General features: G+C 40.6%; 1 protein-coding gene across 11 annotated transcripts in view; it reads right to left on the reverse strand.

The window, feature by feature from the left end:
• Positions 1–8540: 8540 nt before the first annotated feature.
• The window catches only part of IQSEC1 (IQ motif and Sec7 domain ArfGEF 1), a 1458014-nt gene continuing 1455979 nt past the window's right edge, over positions 8541–10575 (reverse strand). For all 11 annotated transcript variants that reach the window (XM_077452165.1, XM_077452166.1, XM_077452169.1 and 8 more), the window contains one exon: positions 8541–10313. The gene's annotated coding sequence lies outside the window, so the exon portion shown is untranslated. The remainder of the gene's footprint in view (positions 10314–10575) is intronic.

Here is a 10575-nt window from a genome sequence, read left to right on the forward strand (position 1 = left end):
TAGAGATATATTTTTATTCACAGTTGTCGTGAGTGTATACAATTAGTATCTCCTGTATGTCTGCAGTCTCTGACCATCTCTTGTATCATGTCTGCAGTCTCTGACCATCTCTTGTATCATGTCTGTAGTCTCCAACTATCTCTTATATCACATCTGCAGTCTCTGACCAACTCCTGTAGTATTTCTGCAGTCTCTGACCATCTCTTGTATCATGTCTGCGGTCTCTGATCATCTCCTGTAGTATGTATGCAGTCTTTGACCATCTCTTGTATCATGTCTGCAATTTCCGACCTTCTCCTGTATCATTGAAAAAAGTGCCAACAAAAGACCTATAAATATGAAAAAAGGGGTACCCGAGCCCTAACAGTTATATATGGAGAGGCTTTTACACCATGGCTTCCTTGCATTTTATACTGGTTCTGCTATATAGATGACTTGTTGGTTATCTGGACTAGTACTGAAAAAGAGTTGTGAAATATCTCAGTCGGTCCAGATGGATACATCAAGATGGATTTATACAGGAAGCCCAGTGCAGGCAATATTTTACTTCATGCTAACAGCTTACATCCAAGACTACTAGTTAGAAGCATCCCCTTTGCCCAATACATACTTTTGTGGAGGAATTGGACCTCGGATCTAGATTTTAAGAAACAGGCTGACCTGCTACAACAAAGACTCCTTGTGAGGGGCTACTCACGGACTCTATTAAGACATTTTTTTTAATAGAGCCAAGGCTAGATCAAGAGCCTCTTTACTCTATGGGACCCCTTCCAACAGCATGAACAAATTGTAGGTCTTGTTACAAGATACTCACTGAATCCCAGTTGTGATCATTAATTGCAAACACCTAGCATTTTCTTTCAGAAACCCATATTATCTCTAAATATGTTAAACAGACACCAGAACTGATTTTCAGGTGTGCCAGTACCCTTAGAGATCAATTAACATCTAGTCACTACATTCCTCATAAGAATGCCAGTTCTCTACCATGTGGCACCTATGGATCTGGTAATTGTTCACACTGTCCCTGGGTGTGGGAAGGCCAAGGCATTTGTTTGGCTAATGGCCAATGTCATAAATCCAAAACCTTTTCTGATTTCTCCACACAGGGAGTCATATACATTATGAACTGCCACTGTGGAGCCTTCTACAATGGCAAAACCAAGCAGCAGTTTTGACAGGGGATCAGGGACCACTCTATTCTGGTGGGGCAAAGATTATCACGACTATTACAAGGCATATTGGTCTTTACCACAAATAACATACAGAAATGGTCTCCTTTTTGTTTTGGAGGTTATTTCACCAGACCAAAGAGGAGGGAATTGGGGCAAATGCATAGTTCAATGAGAGGCTTAATGGATTGAATGCCTGAATGCTATGATTCCTCCTGGTCTAAAGAAAGATAAACTCATATAGACCCTTTCTATAACAATACTAGGGCCTATAATATATAGACCACATTTTAGATGTGGCTTTCTCGTGACATACACTCCCCCCCCCCCCTTCCCTTCCTTTTACCCCACCTCTTTCCCCTTTCCCTTCCTAACACTTTTTTTTCTCCTTTTCTCCCCCTTTTTTATTCCCCCACCTTTGTTATATGCAGGGGTCTGGTAATGATGATAGCAATCCGGTATGCCCATGTTAATTATATAGATTGTTTATTCATTTAATGTGTTGTTTAACACTACTCAATATACTTGATGATTTTCTTTCATATTGTTTTCTTTGTGTGGTACTGTCCTCTATATGTTTCCTTAGAGCAAAATCCCTCATCCATCATGGCAAACTCGGCCTCAGACATCCTGTTCTTTCCATTATGGCCACTAGGGTCCACTATTTAGCCGCATCTGCCATTATCCATCATGGCCGCCATGGTTTTTGCCCACCCATGACGTAATTTCTTGTGTTTTTTTATCCAAGGGGATCTTTTGTGGCGAATGCAGTGGACATCTATCTGATAAGTTTAAAGGGGAAGTAAACCTACGTGTTTTTTCACCTTAATGCATCCTATGCATTAAGGTGAAAAAACACCTGGCAGTGACTGGCCTCCCACCCCCCCATTTTACTTACCTGAGCCCTGGAACTTGACCCACGGGGATGTGCTGTCTCTCTGTCCTGGGGTTCCCCGCTCTTGATTGGATTGATAGCAGAGCAGCCATTGGCTCCCGCTGCTGTCAATAAAATCCAATGACGCGGGTGCCGGGGGGCGGGGCAGAGTCCTGCATTCGGCCTCTATGGACGCCGAATGCTGGACTCCGGGAGCACACCCTGAAGGTAACCCCCCGGGAGAGCACTTCTCCCAAGGGGTTAACTGATGTGGGGAGAAGCCACGAGAGCTGTCGAGGGACCCCAGAAGAGCAGATTCAGGGCCACTCTGTGAAAAACAAGCTGCACAGTGGAGGTAAGTGTGATAGGTTTGTTAGTTTTTATTATTTTTAAACACAAACCCTTACAGTCACGTTAAGGCTATATCACAGCCTTTTGCCTATATGCTTATTACAAGGTGAGCTTTGAGAGCTTGTATGCTATCCATGATATTTATGCCTAAGACTTCGGCTTCAACGCACATGAAAAGCTAGTTTACACTTGCTTCAAAACAAGGCTTTGGACACACTTTGTTAAAGCTCTCTGAACACCAGTCAAAGCTCCTGTCACTAAATAAAATGGTTAGCTTACAGTCCTGTTTACACCTTGCTTTTGCTTTGCTTCAAAAATTATACCCCATGTCGCATTAGTTGTGATTCAAAGCGTCATCAAAGTCCCCATAGAAGTCTATGGCAAAGCTCACTTGAAGCCCTACTGAAGCCTCATCGAAGCCCCACCAAAGGCTCATCAAAGCTCCACCGAAGCCTCATCGAAGCTCCACTGAAACCTAATTGAAGCACAAAGTAAAAGCAAGGTGTAAACAGGACTGTAAGCTAACCAGTTTATTTAGTGACAGGAGCTTTGACTGGCGTTCAGAGAGCTTTAAGAAAGCATGTCTGAAGCCATGTTTTGAAGCAAGTGTAAACTAACCCTTAGTGATATATATTGACAGATGCCTTTGCATCATGTCTCTACAGGATCATATGGTCTCCGTGTTTTAGACATACCCTGTGATAGAAACACCCCTAAGGAAGCACATATACACAACTTCTTACAGATACCTATAAGGCGGATTTAGCCTTTAAAGTAAAGCATGGACTTACTTCTTTCTAAGTTGGATATATATATACTTAGATAGTTTGGTTTCCAATGTGATGTCCTCTTTTTGCAGTGTATCACGGCTGCTGTTAAAATCTTTTACCTGTCTCCATAGCATTATTCCTGAGAGGATTTGTCCCGAATTGCTGCACCTGCTGTTACAGTGTGTTATCAGTTTAGACCGACTTAACTGTTTTCTTTAAAGCAGCATATACCTGAGTTCATTTGTAATCTTTATTAATTTCTCTACCAGACTATAGGCTGTTTCCCCCTTTGTTGGGGCCCCCACACCCGCCAGGTTGAATCTATTCCTTTGGACTTATGCACATGATTTTGTCCTGAGTAAGGCAACGTATGGGGAACACCACCACACAATTTATTTATTACAGTTCATTACCTCAAATGTTTTATTGATATGATTAATGTTTCTTCTATTTGTAGTATAACGATCTCTGTTCTATAACATATATTAAAAGCTCCTGAAGAAGCAGTGACTATTTCCACAAAACTTGTCGAGCATGCAATGCACAGATGTTTTAGGGTGAATTGGTAATGTCAGCTCCTCCAGTGTCACTTCATCTGTGAACTTCCTGATTTAAGCCATGTCTCTGCACTTCCTGTTTGCCAGATTATTGTGCTGTCTTCAACCAGTATCTTGCTCTAGTGTTCCCTGCTGCCGTGCATATTTTTCTACCACTCGTTATTGACCCTTGACTTGTTCCTCAACTACACTTCTGCTTGATCTCAACCAGAAACTACTCATTGCTGACATTTGGCTTGTTTACTGACTACGCTTCTGTTTGATCCTTATCTGCTACTTGACCCCAGCTTGCTCAACTCCTGGTGGGGAGATCCTGAGGACCATGACCTGGTACTAACACACAGCAATTTCCACCTTCACCATCAGGAGCTCTGGTGAACACCGGTTAGTACTTCGACTCCACACCTCAGGTTATCCCACGTCATCAGCCAGGGTGACTGCCTGTGTACCTATACTGCTGGTTGGCGGTAGACCCGCTACCGCTATAGCAACTGGCCTTCGAGCCCAACCCCTGATCGTGACACACAGGGTCGGTGGAAGGTTGAAAGTTTCACTTTGTCTTTCGACTTTTTGGATTTTTTCACTTTAGGTATTTGGATTTTTATTTGTGTTGATGCACACTCATTGTATGTGTGTGTGGAGAGATAGATAGATAGATAGATAGATAGATAGATAGATAGATAGATAGATAGATATTGACATCCAGTATTCCAATGTTTAGTGGGTGCAGCTCTGTTAACACATTTTCACACTAAGCTTTGCACCCACATTGTGTATGCTTTCTATTACAAAGCTGGAGGGAATGGCCAGAAATTTGGCTTGAATTCAGCTTAAAGGAGATCTAAAGTCACAGCAACCATTCTTTTTTTTAACAGCAGCATTACAATAGCAATATAATCAATTATTTTTGACAATCCAATATCAGCTTACTTGAACACTCTCTTTTCATGTTGTGAGTGCTAGCAGTCTGTTGGCCAACTCTTAACTTCCTGGATTCCTTCCCTGCATACCTTGAAGCTTCGCCACTGCACATTCTCTTGATTTTTTGTTTTGATTTCTATATATCCAATGGTACCTTGCTACCTGCAAGCAGTGATTCCTGTACTATTGTACTTCCTGAAGCTCCTCCGCTTTAGCACCTCTGTAGTTCAGACAGCAGGTTCTGTGAAACGTGTGATAGAATAGTGCACTTTCACAGGGCAGAGAACATGTGGTCCTGTACATAAGAAAGTAAACTTTTGGCATTCAAGCGTCAAGATCCTTCTCATTAATAAGAGTTGGCTAAAAAAATGGACATTCAATGTGGAAATAAATGTATGATTTCAGGTTTTGACCATCGATAGACTTTAAAGGTTTTAACCCTAAACAAAAAAAAAAAGCTACTGTTCCTTTGAAGCATGGTAAACCGCATAATGCTTGTGCGGTGTCATTTGTCCCTTTCTATGCTGTAAAATAACTGGTAGATTCTGCCTGTTCCTGTGTCCCCCTAGGTGTGATGACCATGGTAATCATGGCTGCTGATCCATGATACTATGGTCAGTTTACATGCCTCCATCAGCCTGCTGTGTCTAGAGTCTCTCCCTCCCCCCTGCCTGTCACTTCCTAATATGTGAGCTGATCTCCAAACCCGCCCTTTCCCTCCTGCCACTATTCCATGTGGCAGTAAAGTTAGTGATCATAATTAGTGTCAGCCCCTCTGATAACAAGATGTACTACAGAGTGTATGTGTTTTTTTTTACAGCTAAATACCTTATTTAACATTGTCGATGTGCAATCACGTGGCTGCCTAGCTGATGTTAGAGGGGAATCTTAGCCCCTCCCACTGTAGTAATTAGATCAGGGAAGTAGAGCAGCAAGAAGTCACATGATTGCAAATAGGCGATGTAAAAAGGGGTATTTAGCCGCAGAATAAAAAAAAAACACATACACTGTGTAGTATAGCTTGCTATAACAGAGGGGCTTGGCAGTAATTGTGATCACTGACTTTACCACTACTTTAAGTCTTATATTCAAACAATCTAAAAAAATGACTGCTCATTGGCTGCAATGTCCAATTTTAAAAAGTTTTTTTTTCTATTTGCAATTTACTTTTAATGTTCTCTGAGAATTTTTCAGACAGGATATGCACTTTACACTGCATTAGGGGACACCAGCACTCTCATATTTTGGTGGTTGTTCCACTGAATAACTTTGGTCACTTCCTGGTCTTCGACAAAATGGCTTTTTGGTATTTCCTGTGCCTTTGAGCAGAGATATAATGGTGGTTCTGTCACTTCCAATCACGGGCAAAATGGCCGACTGAAGACTTCCTGTTTGCATTGTCTCTAAGGAGACACTGTGATTTGAGCAGTTTTGAGAGGCTATATAAACTAGTTTGACATGTGAGACTAGAGGACCCCTTGATAATATCCTATTTGACGAATCGGGAAGAAACACTAGTGCTGACGTCAGGCCACTCTCTGATACCTGGTCGGCAGTAGCACCTACTGTCATATGTTTTTATAATTTATTTTATTATGGCTTTTAACATACAGTATACATTTAATAAATACTACACTATGGAGACTTCATCTGGCTTCTGGTGAGCTTTATTTACCACAGCTACATCTGGATGTTGTGAGTTGCTGAACAGTCTTCCCCCCAACAGATGGCGGATCTACACCGAGTGCGTGTTTGCTGCTGTAAAGGCAGCCAGCTTTTCCAGTGAGTGTCTAGTGCGGTGGATGATTTTTGAGCACTTTACTGGATCCCCTCTTCACTTTTCAAGTCACTACCAATTTTTTGTGCACATCTTTGCACTGAACTTTGTGCTTTCGCCAATACGTTTATATTGATGATCCAATCAGGGGACTGTGCATTTAAATCTTTATTTCTCATTATATTGTTTTTTTCAGGGCAGTCTTTAATATATTGATTGGACCCTGGACAAACATTTTCTTGCCCCCTCCATGCAATTTCGCTCTCCGCCTGCTCTGAATCTACAATAAATAGTAGCTAGACTCAAAATCAGTTTACTGAATCAGATCAGGCAGTGATTTCGATTAGTTGCCAAACATCATGGTGTATCATTACCACTCACTGACTGGCTGCTTGAGGTTACAGCACACATTATGGCTCATTTATTATTTGCTAGAAGTTACAGCACATGTCTTAGTGTTGTTGATTGGTTGCAAGAGATTACTGTACATCAATACTGCTCACTTATTGGTTGCTAGAGGTTACTGGACAGCCTTACCACTCCCCAATCGGTTGCTAGAGGTTACTGCACATTATTACTGCTTACTAATTGGTTGCTAGAGGTTACTGCATATCCTAACTGCTCAATGATTGGTTGCAAGAGGTTAATGCACATCATTACTGCTCACTGATTGGTTGCTAAAGGTTACAGTACATCATCTCCTCACTGCCTGCACACCATGGACTTGGGAGGTGAGGGGACTCATCAATAGACAGAAAACTTCAATGTAATGGGGATTCACATTGACCACTAATGGGGATTTACACTAACCACTAAAGTAACAGGAGCATTCACAGGAACCACTAATGTAAGGAGGGATTTACACTGACCACCAATGTAACTGAGACATTTAGCCTGCTTTCACATTTGTGTGTGTCGGGAACGCATGCAAAATTGCTTTCCTGACACCACAGAAACATACTGCCCTTTAGCAGATACACAGCAGTGCCATTAAGTGTTAATGACACCCTCACGCATCTGCTGCGATGTGCGTATTCACGTGCACCACAATTCACAGTGCTATGGCACCATGTTATTTTGAAAAAGAGTTTCACCTCCAATTTGCTTGCCCTGCGGAAAAGGCCGATGATAGGTTTAATGACCACAGTTGTAGGCAGGACATTCAAACATTCCCCTTTACCTCCCCAGTAGGCAGCATTCAGCAGAAGTGATGGTGGATATGACCTCAGGGGGGCATGATATAAATATGAATGCTGCCTCTATTTACATATCAATGCAGCCGGTCCATGGCTAGTTACATATTAATGTAAACACAGGGCCTGTATTTGAATCATCTGTACACAGCAATAGGCAGAGCTGAGCAGCATTAGTAATATAACTTCACACTGAGATATCGGGACACAGCATGGGACTAAAACTTCAAGGGAATTTGAACTGGGATAGTTGGCAAGTATGAGCCAGCTGCTTTGGGCCCCACAACAATGATGGGGCCCAGAGCAGATGCCCCTTTTGCCTTGACTTAAATACTGCCCTGTTTTTTTATCTGACTTATGATTTTTCACTTTAGCACTTTTTTTGACTTTATTTCAATGTGCTGTCCATTTATAACACAATATTCACATATCATTGCTGTTCATTTACTCCTAGCGCTACACACTTTTTCTTAAGACTATTTCTAACTTTGGTATATTACTTATCTGTGACAGCTGCCGTCCCACCACAGTGCAGAGATACACCTTTTTTATTTCAATCTAAATAATGAACTGCCTACGCTTCCTGAATAGCATCCAATCAGGTTTAAACCTTCACTGGAAAATGAAAGCTGGAAAAGAGAAGTTTGATTATGACTGGCTGCTAGCTAGCAATATAGGATTGTGGATAAAAGCAATGCTATGATGTGGTTAATATTTTGCAATGATACCTGCATAATTTCTGTGTCTCAGATGAAAGAAAATGGAGAACCAGCAGTGCCCTCTTAGGTTAGTACTCCTGTATGACTTTGGATAGGGGCCATTGGTGCACATCTCCTACAATGCAGTAGGTATGTTGCGGTTACTTAACTTTGTCTCGAGGCATGGCAAGTCATACAATTGCATGAGCAGTCACAAAATAACACTGTCATATTTTATGGTTTATTGAATTAGTCCACATGATCACAGTTATAGTTGTACATCGATAAGGTTTGTTACTACTTACAAACAGAATGCATATTAAAATGAAAGCACTCCTTTCTTTCCATTAATTACAAAATACATCATGTGTCCCATTAGACACCAGGTCATCCAATGGGACTCTAACAGTCTGCTCTCAGAAACTAATTCATGTATATTTTCTAAACTGCAATGTAAGAATTAGGATTCTAGTAAGAGATAGGTACTGTATGCAACCTCAATATGACTGTAGACGAAATAGTAATATACACACTATGTACAATATTCAGTTACCTATAGCTCCTACTTGGTCCTACAGTCACCTTTCCAATTGTAATCTTGCAGTTAGTTCCTTCTTTTTTTATATATACACAAAGCAGCTGCTTCTTTATTTGCAAGCAGTAAGTGCAATGATATTTTACAATGAAAACATAACAAATTCATGCGGAACTGCAGGAGACACAGCAAGTCAACAAGTAAAGGTTCAATATACATATATGTATAAATATATCTGCTGCCAATTTCAGCTTATGTTTAGAAACCAGAGGTCTCTGCTACATGCAGCACCATGGGAAGTGTCATTCTACAATACATGTACAGTATATTATTTTGTTACTGTTTACAGTGTACAATTCATTCTTAACTTAAAAAATACATATACAATTATTCAGTTATTCCAGGAAAGATGAAGCTTGTGTTTTGAGTATTTTACAGGCTCCCACTTTGTAAAATAAAAACACGCTTTAAATGTGATTCTACTCTCCACACACTTGCACTTTAATTATTTGACATGTTATAGTTTGTAAATTAAGGTGCCCATACACAAACTGATCAAGGCATTCAACACTTGTTCTTAGGTGCAGGAAAGCTGCTTGACAGACAGTGAGGGTCAGCTATGAACAATATGAATGATTGGTAAGGGACACAGCTGTGTGTGGGATAACAGAAGAGTCATACAGGAACTATATTTTTAAACTGAATCTAAGTTCCTTGTCATTTATCTGATATTGCTAGGCTATGGAAGCTAAGGCTACTCCATTCACTGCATGATCATCTGAAGGTAAGTGTGTCCACCTCCAGCCCATGCAATAGAAAATCCCTTCATTCTGCACGTTATAAAAGGTGGAGCTCAATAAATGCCTTGCACCAGTTTGGAGCAATTTAGTAATTCCCAAACTGCTTACAACCCTCAATGGGCATAATCAATCACACAACAGGGATTCTCCAGCACAAAAGTGGAAGATGGAAGCCACTTTTAATGGCTTGTGTTTACTGGATGTGTTGGTATGCATTTTGTTGTTAGTCTCCCTGCGGAAAAATACATGAACATGATAAAATATAATGTTTTTAATAAGACCAGCTCCCACTAATTGATTGTATGGCATTCCATTAACAGAAAACCCTGAATGAGCGTACTGAATGGGTGTACTGAACTGTATTTGTCCAATAAAAGCATTCAAGTGAAGTGTTTAAAAGACAACTCAATACAAAACCCAAGTTGAAAACAGTCATGTCTGGTAAGTAAACATTATTGGTATGGGCACGTTTTCTGTGGGAAGTTTTTTTTTTTTTTTTTTTTTTTACCATACCATCCCTGACCTCTCTAGCTGCATTTAATACGTTTAGTTTGTAAGAGACTACTGTCCATCTGAAACGTAATCTGCAGTGATTTTCAGAGACAGTTGACAGATGTCAGAGGTGATATGTTTCCTCTTGAATGCCTGTTTTAACCATTAAAAGCCTGCCACATTTTCGACACTAGTTGGCCTATTTTCGTCTGGCCCCCCCTTCCATTGTTTTGACTCTTGCTTACCCTATGCGTATGGGAAGCAGGGGCCAATCTCGAGTCTGTACCGAGTTATCTACTTTTACAATGCTTAAGTAACAGCGTATCTGATCATCCTTTGTTGCTGTTTTTGTAGTAAACTGTTCAGTCTATTTTACTGTACCCTGCCTGATTCTTTAATAAAATATTTTGAAAAAAAAAAAAAAAAAAAAAAAAA

The sequence above is a fragment of the Lithobates pipiens genome, unplaced genomic scaffold (genome assembly GCF_037356315.1).
Source record: "Lithobates pipiens isolate NorthernLeopardFrog02 unplaced genomic scaffold, aLitPip1_a1.2 Scaffold_23, whole genome shotgun sequence".
Classification (NCBI taxonomy): domain Eukaryota; kingdom Metazoa; phylum Chordata; class Amphibia; order Anura; family Ranidae; genus Lithobates; species Lithobates pipiens.